This window comes from Lissotriton vulgaris, chromosome 1_1, assembly GCF_964263255.1.
Source record: "Lissotriton vulgaris chromosome 1_1, aLisVul1.2, whole genome shotgun sequence".
NCBI classification, from domain to species: Eukaryota; Metazoa; Chordata; class Amphibia; order Caudata; family Salamandridae; genus Lissotriton; species Lissotriton vulgaris.
Window position 1 is genome coordinate 1,453,496,796 of NC_141685.1, and position 13,660 is coordinate 1,453,510,455.

Below are 13,660 nucleotides of genomic sequence, written 5' to 3' on the forward strand. Positions count from 1 at the left end.
GTATCTTGTATTCTCTAGTATTCCTCATGGTTATCCTTACTTCGCTATATGGACTGTGATGTTCCTTCATATTTTGTTCTCCTGCATTTGCCCGTTGGTTATTGCTAATATGTATGTCTTCCTTGTATCTCCCTCTAGTTCCTTACCTGCAGTGTACCGGACCCAACTGTTACCCTCCTCCCTTACCTCCCATCATGTGTAACTTCGTAACGTGGAATGTTCGTGGTCTTGGTAACCCAGTCAAGCGTCAAAAGGTACTGTCCCACTTGTCCAAATTGAATGCCCAGGTTGCTTTTCTCCAAGAAACGCATTGTTCAGATGTTGAATCACTAAAACTCAAAAGGGCTTGGGTGGGTCAAGTGGTGTTTTCTCCTGCGATTGATAAAAAAGGGGGTGTGGCTATTTTATTCCGTAAAGGTCTTGATGTTCAAATTTTGTCCTCCCAGTCGGATGCTGAGGGACGTTGGGTTATGTCAAAAGTGTCTATACAAAGTAAAACTTTGGTGCTACTTAATATATATGGTCCTGTCCGTCCTGACCCTACATTCTGGAATGATATTAAAATCCTCATTTCCTCTATTGACTGCCCTAATGTTGTCATAGCTGGTGATCTTAACCAATGGTTAGACCCATTCTCGGATAGATTATCCTCCTCCAAATTCCACCCGGATAAGACTCACAAAGCTTTCCAATCTGCAATTGCCTCCCGTCCCCTTTTTGACGTTTGGAAAACATGTAATCCTGATTCACTCGAATATACCTTCTACTCTAATGTACACCATACCAGGTCCAGAATTGATTACATTCTGGTTAGTAAATCTCTTCTCCCTGCTATCCAAAAATCGGAAATTGGTTCTATTTTTCTTTCGGACCATGCACCTGTGTATGCTACTTTTGACATGTCCCATACTACCACCTCTTTCAGTCGCTGGAAATTTAACACTTACCTTCTCTCTGATTCGGAATTCATGACTAAAGTTAAGAATTTTATTTCTGAGTACTTCTCCCTCAATCAACCCCAAGACACATCAGTTTCGAACAATTGGGATGCTTTTAAAGCTGCACTAAGAGGGTTCACAATTTCTTATGTATCTAGGAAGAAGAAACTTAACAAGGCCAAATACACCGCCCAACTCGCCAGTATTAAGACCCTGGAACATGCGTACTTCTCCTCCAAGGACCCTGACTCTCTTCATCTCCTTATTAAAGCCAAATCTGAACTTAATCAAATTGCCACAGTTGAAGCTTGCAACACCCTGTTAAAGATTAAATCCAAATTTCATGGGGGTCAAAATAAGGCTGGGAAAATGTTGGCTAATTACCTTAAAATCAAATCTGAACGCAAATCAATTGGTTCTATTCTTAATGAAGACACTAACACCAAGGTCTCCTCTGATGAGGAAATTGCACAGGTTTTCCATAATTATTATAAACTCTTATATACAGACGATACACGGCCTGGAGATGAGGACCTTTCTCGTTTCTTTGAAGGCCTTCCCCCCCCTCCGTCACTTCCTACTGAATTTCAACAGTTAGAAATTGACATTACACCTCAGGAAATACTCAAGGCTATTACCTCCCTTAAAAAAGCGAAAGCCCCTGGTCCAGATGGTCTCCCTATCGAATTTTATGCCAACTTGCACTCCATTTTTATTCCCCAACTTTTACAGCTGTTTAATTCTTTCATTGCAAATGCCAAAGCGTCGGGTTCATTTTTAGATGCCCTTATAGTCATAATTCCCAAACCGGATAAGGATCATTCCCTTTGCAAAAATTACCGCCCCATATCCCTCATTAACTACGACTGTAAGATTTTTGCCAAAATCTTAGCTGCCCGTCTAGAATCCCTTATACCTCTATTAATCTCGACTGATCAAGTTGGCTTCGTAAAAGGAAGACTTGCTGCAGACAATGCCCGTGTTTTTACCAATATTATTTCCCATAGCAACCGTTTTAAGGCTCCTCTTGCTGCCCTTTCCCTAGATGCAGAGAAAGCATTTGATCGAATTAACTGGCAATTTATGTTTAAGACTTTACATTGGTTTGGTTTTGGCCCCCAATTCATTTCCTTAGTTAGACTCCTTTATTCTGCTCCTCGTGCTAGTGTTTTTGTTAACAATCAATTCTCTAAGTTTTTCCCCTTATCTAGAGGAACCAGACAAGGTTGTCCCCTCTCCCCATTACTCTTTATTCTCTGCCTTGAGCCCTTCCTTATTAAAATCCGCTCCAACCCCCTCATCCAGGGATTCAAACAGTCCTCGATTGAGACAAAAATCTCGGCATATGCTGATGATGTTCTGGTCTATATGGCCAATCCTGTTTCATCCCTCCCCCCATTCTTGGAAGAGGTTCGCCTCTATTCATCTGTTTCTGGATATAAACTTAACCTTTCCAAAACAGAAGTTCTGCCCCTTAACTCATCCTGTTATCAGTATATGTTTGATTCCACTGATTTTGCATGGTGTCCCTCCAAGATCAAATATTTGGGTATCTGGTTTTCCCCCACCCTACGTGACACACTCAAACTCACCTTCACCTCCCTTACTCAGAAGCTTCAATCGCTCCTCCAGACATGGTCTCCTCTTTTCCTTTCATGGTGGGGTCGCCTAGACACCATCAAAATGATGGTCTCTCCACACATATTATATACTGTCTCCATGCTTCCTGTAAAAATCCCTAAATTGTACTTTAATAGACTAAATTCCATCTGCTCTAAATTTTTATGGAACAACAAGCGTCCCCGAATTTCCTTACCAAAACTTCTACGCCCTAAATCTGAAGGGGGGGTTCGATTCCCTGACTTCCAATCATATCATTCGGCCTTTTTACTAAAACAAGCCTTTTCATTGGCGTTTGATTTCACTGATACCCCGCTGCCCAGATGGATTGCAGTTGAGAGATCTCTATTAAAGGATTTCACTTTTCAACAATCCCTTTTTATGTCCAATTGTTCATTTTTGTCGCAGTACCCCGTGCTAAAATATTCTCATACCCTGCTACACAATGTTTTTTCAAAAGATTTATCACCCTTGCAAATTTTCCTTTCCTCCAGTATTTGGTACAACAAATATCTTAAATACAAGGGTAAATCTTTCTACTTCAAGTATTGGAAGGAAAAGGATATTATGTTTGTTTATCAATTCTTTTCAGGTTCATCTATTATTTCTTTTGAGGACATGCGTATTAAGTTTGATTTATCTGTACAACACCGTAATGAATTTGATATTATTATTCATGCCATTACGTCTCACTTATCTACCCTTCCTACGTTTGACAACCTTCCCTCCCTTACCCCTTCCACCCCTCTTTACCCGTTGTTCATCCAACAGATCCCCAAAGCTGCTTTAATTTATAAATTATTATTAGAGAATGTTGGTCCTAGACCAAAAACTGTTATAGAAGTTGCTTGGGAAACTGATTTCTCTTTTTCGTTCTCTATTGATACTTGGGATCGATTATGGTCCAAACTGTTTAAGACTTCGGTCTCGGCTCGTATTACTCAGTCTCTTTTTTTCATTTACCATAGAGCTCTGTTCACCCCTATAAGCATTTCCAAATTCTCCCCTTCCTCCTCTCCCCTTTGTTGGTCCTGTTCATCTCACCCAGGCACACTTAAACACCTATTATTTGATTGCCCAAGGGCTATCTCGTTTTGGAAATCAGTTTGGAAATACTGTATGCGTATTTTTCATTTATCTGAACCGTTTTCATCATTGCATATTTTTCTAGGTTCTCTATCTGATGTTTTGGACTTACATTCTCATAATGCAAAATTGTTTGACCTCTTCATTGCTATTGCATACAAAGTAATCCTATCTTGCTGGAAGGATAACTCTAAACTGTCTGTACAGACATGGTGGAATTTTGTGTGTGATGAGCACAGAATTGCTATTGCTTCTTCTACATCTGTCACCTTAAAAATTAAATCTGATCTTATCTGGCTACCTTTCTCCAACTTCCTATCCTCTCCTCCCCCCCCCTTAATCTCCCCTTCCTTCCTTTCTCTTTCTCTCTTCCTCTTTCTCCCTTTTCTTCTTTCTTCTTTTCCTTCTTTCCTCTCTATATGGTTTTATTCCATTACATGATTATACTTTCAAGTTTCTTTTCTTTATATCGCAAAAAATGTCTTTCATGATTATATCCTATTGACTTTACATTGCCTTATGTTATGATATTATGATGTATCATTTTGTTTTCTTTCCTTATGCTCAATAAAAATTTCTTAAACTGAAAAAAAAAAAAAAAACATCCAATTCCCACCTTTTGAGTGGACAACTGGCTGAATGAAGTGAGTAATCATTGTATATTCTCATTGAATCTTGGTGAAAATGTTACCACACAGGCAATTGGTCATGCTCGTGTGAGGATTTATTTACCCTCACTGCTGACTCCCATTTGATGGTGCCGCTATTGCATGTCACATGACATGGAGTTCACAGTAGGCCTGGCGGTAAATTCCATTCCGCTCGAGCAATTTGGGTAATTTTGCGTTCCGCGGAGAACGCGGAATTGGCAAAAATTCCGCGATCCGCGGCTTCATGGAATTTCTTGTTTGTTCGCGCTTTCAAAATGCGTGTTTGGGAGATATTTCCCCCTTGCATGCAAACAGCATTTGCGAACAGGAAAAAAGCATCGCGCACGGGCAGAACAATCCATTTCACGTGTTCGTGGAACTTTGCATGGTCGCCTAGATTTTTTTACCATTTCACAGAGCTTTGCGTAAGGCACCTACGCAAATTCCACCCACCCCTAGTTCACAGTACATGCAGTGACTGTACAACAGTTCCATTGGTAGATACTGGTTATACAGTGAAATGAGGGTACAAACATCACCGAAACCATCAGCATTAGTGCCTACATGTTGGCCAGCGTGCAGTTCCCAGTTGATTGTTCATCTGCATTAGTGTTCCTAAACATCCATTCAATGACTGGTTACATGCATGAGTAAGGGAGTAATTATGATGGTTGAGGGCCCGCCACCACCAGCGCCATCTGGCTGGCAATTTCCCCCCGCCACATTACAATGGTGGAGGAATCAGTCCACAAGCGTGGTGGGCGCAAAGACTACCCGCCATGCAAATGGAGGTGGTGCCTAGCAGGCACCATCCGCCAGATTACAATGCTGGCTACAGCCATTCTTTCCATGGCGGTGCAACCGCCATGGAAAGGCTGGTAGTGAACGGATTCGGGGGCATCGTAATTTGTGTGGTGGGGACGCTGCATGACTGGTGGCCGGTCCAAAACACCGCAACGACAGCAGGGTGACTCAGGTCCGCCCGCCATTGTAATGAGCCCCTAAGTGGGGAGTAGATAGAGCTGCTGGGAACCTAGGTGAGTGTCTCCATCGATCCTTCCTAGCCAATCTGAGTATGCAATAACAAAGAGTTGTGTGATGTGCCTCCACACTGTGACTTTAGTGATCCCATGTCTTCATGTCACAGATGTTCAGGGACATCCAGCACCTCCAAAGGTGTATTGGCATGTGGATATGCAAGCTGGGATTGGCATCATTGTCTGTGCGAAGCAGGTTGCTGGATGTTCATCTGACTATTTTGAGTCTTGTGCTGTGTGAATTGTGTATATATGTCCCAAATCTTTGGACCTAAATGTTTTCATGGAACTTTATCTTGATAAAAAAAATATTATTTTAACATTCGTGTTTTTTGCATAGTTTTGAAATATTTTATATTTTTACATATTCGTAATTTTTACAATATGTAGCATTTGCCTTTAGTTTTTTTGTGTTTTGGAGATAGGAATAGTAATTTTTGGGGGGTTTATTACCCAGCATTTTGTTTAAGTTTAGTTGGTTTTGGAGTTGGAATAGTAATTTATTATGGTTTAATATCCAGCACTTTACCTGAGTTTAGTTGATTTTGGAGTTGGAATAGTAATTAATTATAGTTTATTATCCAGCTCTTTCCTGAGGAGTTTAGTTGGTTTAGGAGTTGGAATAGTAATTTATTATGGTGTATTATCTAGCACTTTCCCTGAGTTTAGTTGGTTTTGGAGTTGGAATAGCAATTCTTTTGTGTTTATTATCCAGCACTTTCCCTGATTTTAGTTGGTTTTGGAGTTGGAATAGTAATTTATTATTGTTTATTTCCCAGCATTTTTCCTGAGTTTAGTTGGTTTTGGAGTTAGTAATAGTAAATGTATATTGTGCAGTATGCAGTTTTTTAATGAGTTTATATGCACATTCAAATAAAAATGGAGGTTTGTGTTAGGTTTTATTGTTAATGTTTTTATTTGCAAACACATTTTTTTTTGTTTACAATTACTATGGGGGTCATTACGATGGCAGGCAAACATAAGTCCACCCAACATCGAGGTGGTGAGTGGGACCGGCTGCCTGTATGGTAGCAGTCCCACACATGAAATTGCAATGCGACTACCACCGTGGTGTTCACATCTTGCATGTTTACCATTGTGGCGGGTGCTGCTGGCTGGCTGGCTGGCTGCATGAAGTGTCTTTTACTGCACTACATGGCAGGCACTACACGGTTCCTGCCACTCAGTGCAGGGGAAATGCAGGGGTTACCATGGGTACTCCCCAGTGCACAACCACCTCTCCTAACAAAAGGGGGGCCATCAACGGGCCCCCAAAACCAATCCCCACCACTGAAAGACTGGCTGCGGCTATTTTACTGATGCTGACTGCTCCCACTGTCAATCTTAATGATTGCCTGTGGTGGATCCGTGGCGGGTGGTGTTTGCACCCCTTCATGGTCATGGTCATATTCCCCCGCAGGGGTAAAATTGCTTTCCTATGGCAAAAGACGCCACCACACTGCTGGCGGTGGCGGGCCTTCCGCCATCGTAATAAACGCCTTTGTATTTATTAGAAAGTATAAACTATTTTTAAAATATATTTTTCATTTATATTTGCAAATTGAAAAATATATTTTTACATACATACTTTTTTAACAGTTTGAAAAATGATACATTTCCGAAGTATAGTTATGTAATAGTAAAGTAAATATATTTTTTGTTTTTTAATAATAAATATTTTGATTCATATTTGTTAACAATTTTCATGAGAAAAAGTAAACAATTTATAACATTTCTTTTAACGTTTTAAAAATATATTTTATATAATTTTATTTTTGTTATTAAAGTATACACTATGTGTTTTACAAATGTATATTTAGTAGTTTTCAATTATTTAGTATACTACATTTTATTATTAAGAAAATAATATTTAATATATTAAATAATTTACATATTTGTTTTCAAATATATTTTATTATCATTTTATTTTTTTATAAAACTTTGTTATATTGGTTGCACATTTACAATAGTATGTAATATTCAATATGTAAATATGAAGGCGAGTACATGAAACAGACATATATTTTAAGATATATTTAACGTTATATTTTTTGTTTTTTGATAATATAATATTTAAGGTATATTTTACAATTGTTTTGTACATTTTTGAACTATTTAAAAAAAAATACAATGAATAAAAATATGCATTTTTTATTATTTCTACATTTGTGTCCATGGGAACTCAGTCTTTTTTTCGTTTTTATTACACTACCATTGTGTATTCCTTTTTCTCACTTTTCAGTCAATCTGTTTAGTTTTTAAGTCATTTTGCAAGAGGGAACCTCACGTTTGGGAGCTGTATTTCGTTGATTAAGGTAAGCTTGATTTATTTTACTTTTAAGGTACTTTTAGGGTAGGGGTGAGCAAGTAATAGTGTAGTTAGCTTTGTTAGGTTGTCAATTGTTTGTTTTTGGTGTAGTTATGTATTGTTTTGGTATTTTAGTGTTTTATGTGTTTGACATAGAGTTGGATAGAAGTAGATTGTATTGTAGTGTTAGTTATGTGTGGTTTAATTATGTTATGTTGTATTTAATGTTGATATTAATGTTCGTGGGTTTGTACATGTGGGGGTTGTTCTTTTTTTTCTTCACAGGTTTTCCGTTTCTTGAACGGATGGTGCTGATGACGTCTTTATTTAAAAAAAATAAGAAGGGAAAATGTATATTGGTTCTTTGAAACAAGTACATTTTTTACATTTTCTTTTATTTTTTGGGTTTGTTGGACTTTTAGTATTAAATCTTTTTATTGAAAAAGGCAGCTCAAATACAGACAGAGAAGCATTGTTGATCATGAACATACCAAACAATGGAGGAGGAATTGAAAATCCAAGACAGTTGTAAGTAAGTGGTACCCAAGCCCCACAATGCTCTCTCTTGTATAAAGTGATTATAAAGTCAAGTCGGCTGCACAAAGGGAAAAAACCAACAATCCCTCCTCCCCTCCCCCACTCCCACCCTCCATCCCGTCCCTCAACTGCCCGCCCCCCTCCCCAGTTCCAGGTCTGTGATCGCCAGCACACAAACAACCAATCATACAAAAGCCTTTCAGTGATGAGCCTGTGAAAGACGTAGCAGACGCAAGTACCGAGGACATGTCACTTCCCTGAATTCTGTGGCCAACAAAGCAAGGAACGGCTGCCACAGTTCAGCGTAGCTAGAACCTTCCCCAGCTTTGATTAAGGATAACTTTTCCATGCCAAGTACTGCCTAAAGTCGAAACAACCAGCCCTGAAAGGTGGGGTTGTGTGTCGTACGCCACAGACGCCCAAACCTATCACCCCCAGTGTAAAACATGTGCCGCATCCTTAGTGCCGCAAACTCAGCCCTGTCTTGGTCTAAGGCGGCCAATTGTTGTCAGACCTGACGGAGCTGCCTCCACACCAGGGGTGCTCCCGTCCTCTGGTGCATCTGTTCCAGCTCCCTCGTCCGCACCGTTAGTTCCTCGCGTTTGTGCGCCCTCTCTGAGTTTTTCACCGCAGAGATTGCTATAAATTCCCCGTGTAGGACCACCTTGAGGCAGCCCAACGCGTGGCCAGAGATGTGTATGCGGTGATATTGTGTGATAAAAATTCTTTTATGGCCCAGTGATTCTCTCCACGTTGTCTTTACGATGTAGTAAGGTGTCGCGCAATCTCCAGCAGCTCGCGGGTGTAGGCATCGGGGGAAGGGAGAACACCACCGACAGCGGTGCATGGTCAGAAAGTGCCGCGGCTCCAAAGTCTATCTCAGTCGCAAGCGCTTTAAGTGATGTAGAGCATAGAAAATAGTCTAATCTCGGATAAGTTTTATGGGCATGGGAATAGTAGGAAAAATCTTGGGTTCCTGGGTGAAAGCTGCGCCAGAGGTCCACCAGCCCCACCTCTTCCATTCTAGCCAACCCCTTCTGTGAAAGGGCCCGCACCTGCATAGAGCGCTGCCCGAACTATCTAATTGAGTATCAAACACCAGGTTCAGGTCCCCCTAATCAGGACATGCCTATCTAGTGCAGCCGCTGCCTCAGTGAGTGTCTGATGGAAGAACTTCTCCTGGCCTTCATTAGGTGCATAAACTGAGCTAACGGTAAAGGAGGAACCCCTAGGGAGAAGCTATAGGAGAGCAATCTGCCTCGAATCTCCGCCACCTTCTTCCCAACCCTCCCCCTGAAGGGCTGAGCCACCAGTACCGCCACCCCTGCGGTCTTGTTGGGTCCTGAGGAGAAGTATTGGAGTGGGAAGTTACGTGATTTCATCCTGAAGCAGTCTTTGGCCAAGAGGTGTGTCTCCTGAAGGAGACAGATGTCAGCCCTCGAGCTCTCCAGGAAAGAAAGGACTGCTCGCCTCTTTACCGGGCTGTTTAGGTCCCGAACATTTAAGGTGAGCAGGCGCAGTTCAGTAGTAGGCATGATCACACAGTAGCCCCGTCCCCTCTATAACCCCGCCGCTGGAGGCCGGAGCGACCCAGCCAACGCACATCTCATCCTCCCGCACAACACTCACTTGCACTCTCTGCCACAGACCTGGAACTGCCCACCCCCCAACCCCAGCTAACTCCCCCCAAACCCCCATGATACCCCTTCCCCAAAATCCCCAAGGCTCAGCCCCACCGCCCCCACCTGCTCCCCAACTCCCCAACCATGTGAGTCCATTGTCCCAGACCTGTCAAAACAACACAGGGCTGTGGTGTTATCACTAATAGGAACACTGTCTCGTGGTGGCCTCCGTGGCTCCCCACCCGCCCCCCCTGCAAATACAAACATGCGAAGAGCTCCCCCCATCCAAAATCACTCAGAAGTTTCTGTTTCCTTGGCCACCTCTAGGATGGCCGTCGCTCGCTCCTTCGATATAATGTGGGCTTCAGGTTTCAGCCGCTTTTTCGGGGATCAGTGGCTCCTCCTCGCATTTTATGCCCAGCAATTTGCAGGTGTCTGTGAGGGAGCGCAACTGATGTAGGGCACCATTCCATTTGAAAATGAGGCGGAATGGGTGGCCCCAGGAATATGTGTTGACGCAGGAAGTCTGTGGCGATCTTGAAAGGTTTCCACTTCTGCAATGTAATCACGTATATATCCTGGAAAAGGGCAATGGAATGACCACAGAACTGGTGTGGTTGTTTCCGCCGGGCCTCGTGGAGGATTGTTTCCTTGAGGGGGAAGTCGGGAAGGAATACCAGAATGTCCGGAGGTGGTCCAGATGTTCACCGGGAAGGACCCACTCTGTGCGCTCTATGTATCCTGACTTCAAAGCCCTCAGCTTCTCCCAGTATGTCCCTGAAGAGGCCTTGTAGGTAGCCGGTGATGTCCGTCCCCTCTGCCTGAAGAGGGACCCCCAGTTCCGAATGTTGTTTCGGCGGGACCGATTTTCCAGGTCATCTGCGTGGGCCTGTAGTTCCAGATGTTGATCCTTGCGCCGCAGGACCTCCTGCTGCAACTGCTCGACCTCTTCGCTCTGGGACCTATCGGCGTCTTCGATAGCAACCACGCGTTCCCCCAAGTCTTCAACATCCAGCCTGAGCTCTTTAACCTCACCGGCCACCTCTTGTTTCAGCGATTGGAAATCGTCCCTGCGGGAGTTGAACAGCGATTACAAAAAGGATTTGCTGATAGGCATATTGTCTTCAGAGGGGGCCGGTGTGGGTTTCTGGGCCTCGGGGGAAGGCGGCCCCTTTTCAGTCCTGGACTGGGTCTTCGCTAGCATCCCCGGGAGTGTGCGGTCCCCTTTCTTACGAAGGCCCACCATGAGGGCCACTTTACTGCCCACAGTTCAATGTATGGGGCGTTTGCAGCCCACCGGCGCCTCCGTGCGTGTGGGCGCCGGGCCCAGCGCAATCCTCGGCGGCCCGCACTCGCACCAACAGTCCCCTTCCTAATGCTTAGCCACCTGGAGCACCGTTAATCTTCACCTCGCCCTCCGTACAATCCCTCAGCCGCAGGGGCAGATTTCCAAGTCCTATCACTACTGGCCCGGACGGTAGATGCCTCATGGGAAGACTACTTCTCCTCCCTGCGCTCTGACAAGGGCCCCCCCTCTGGGCCCCCACCGCGGTAACGTCTGTGAACTACTGGCTACCCCCCGGGGCCACCGCACTGCAGGCCAAGCTCACAAAATGGCGCCCGCACAGCGGGAACTCTGTAACTGTTCCTCCATAGCCACTCAATCCACTGCCACCGGGGGGGGACACGCTGCGGTCTCGATGATGGGGCAAACGGGCTTGGATGGGTTAGCCCCCAGGAGTCCCCTGCTGCACGTCACCCAGTGTCCCCTCAGGCTGCTACTCCGAAAGCCCCGCCAGGCTCAACTCTGGGGGCTCGATTGTGCCCCCGCTCCCTCGGCCTCCTCCCATCCCACACGGCCCACCTCACCTGTGGTGGACCTTCCGGGCTCTTTATGGCGACTGGTGCCCCTTCCGCTCTCCCGGGCCGCTGCCTCCTCTCCTCCCGGGGTCCAGGAGCACCCGGGAACACATTCCCGGGTCCCGCATAGGCCCGAGCCGGGGCCTTTCCTAGAGCTCCTCCCGGCCAGCCCCGCCTCTCGTCACCTCCGGCGCCGCACAACCAGCTGCAGCCTTTGCCCACCGTCCAGCATAGCCTCCACTGTCTGGCCCGTCGGCGGACACCGCCAGCAATTCTGGTCCACGCCGAGGCTCGGGCCGCCACCGAAGAGAGGCCCAACTGCAATCACTGGGCGGACACGGCCGCCAATACTGGTCTCGTGGGCCGGGTGCCTCACCCGCAGCTCGTGAAAGCCTGTGGACTGCAGCACCTGGGCACACCGGCACAACCGTGAGGGGCCCCGCAGGAGACGCACAGGCTGAAGGTGCTTGGGGTGGCAGTTCAGCTACAGAAAGAGCACTAAAGGAGGCTAAGGCGTGGAGCCACTCGAGGAGACGTCTGGTCAGTCCGCCATCTTGGCCACGCCCCCTCAGTTTGTTGGACTTTTGAGGGTTTTGTATTGAGAGGATTGCGTCATTGGAGCCATTTTTCTACAGTTGTATTTTTGCATTTTTGTGGGGGCTTTTTTTTTGGATTCTTCTTTCGATTTATGAACTATGGATTTGTTTGTTTTCGAGAAACGTCTACTGCAAAAAAACTGTAAGTTATTTTTTATTATGGGTGGGAAATGTTTATGGCTACATTTTTTAAGTTAATTGTAATAGTTATATTATTTTATATATTTATATGTATGCTTTTAATTTTTAAATGACAATTATAATTATTAATTTAAAAAAGAGTAGAATTGTGTAGTTTAATGTTTTGTGATCTTAAAATGCTTATGCTGTTTAGGATTGTATTTTGTTTATGGCATCAATTTAGCAATCATTTCTACGTATTCTAGCTCTATGGTGTATGGAGATAGTCAACTTTTATGTTGTAGCTATTCATACATTTGTTTTGTTTATTTACTGAGTTTAGGGCTAATTTTAGTTGGGGGTTGGTCTAGCCTTAGCGCTTGACAGTTCTTTTGCTTTTTATAACTTCTATTAGTTTGTGTCAGGTTGGTTTTCCTCTTCCTATTGTGGCTTGCATGGCATTGTGCCATCCTTCCACCTCATTTTTAGCTTTAGTTTTTTTAGCTTGAGTGGTATTGTAGACATTCCACCAGGGGATTTTGAACTTTGGTTGTCTACGGTGCCCTGAACTATGTAGCCTTCCCACCCACGTGTCTTCAAAGTATTCTAGGAAGGGAGTTCGTTTTGTTTCATTTTCTTGGTAGAAAGGGCTGTTCAAGAACTATGTTATAGTGGTTGGCTACTTTTTCATGTGATTGGTAAAGTTGCTATTGGTGGTGTAATCTATACTTAGAGTAGATTTGTTGAGGTATCGTCAGAGACTTTGGTTGAAGTGATCATAGCAACCGTTGTATTGCAGTGTGTGGGTATAGTTTTAAAATTGACTGAATCATTGCTTGTTAAAGTCAATGATTATTTTTGTGGAAAGTAATTGTCAGTGTGTTGTTTTATTATTGTAAGGAGTTCTGTGTAGGTGGTATTTTGCTTATTAGGGAGTAGTGCATATATGAAGGGGATGCTAGTGTCTTCCTATTCTACGTGGATGGTATGTAGCTGGTAAAAAGGTTTGGGGCAAACTTTTAATGCACCAACCATCATCCACATTTCACTGTTTTTTAGTTTTTATATGTTGTTGTTGGTTGTAAACATGATAATTCGTTTTTCATGATTGTGATTTCATGAAGAATTAATTTCTCATCTTTGTGGTTGACATTGTATTCAGCTAAGATTTCAATTTCTGCAATCGTTTGGGTGGTGGGTGGTGGGTGGTGTTTGAGCAGTAGCTCTTTTAGTTCTGGCTGTTAATCTTTTCAGAGTGAGGATGCATGGTAGTTGGCCTGTGACAT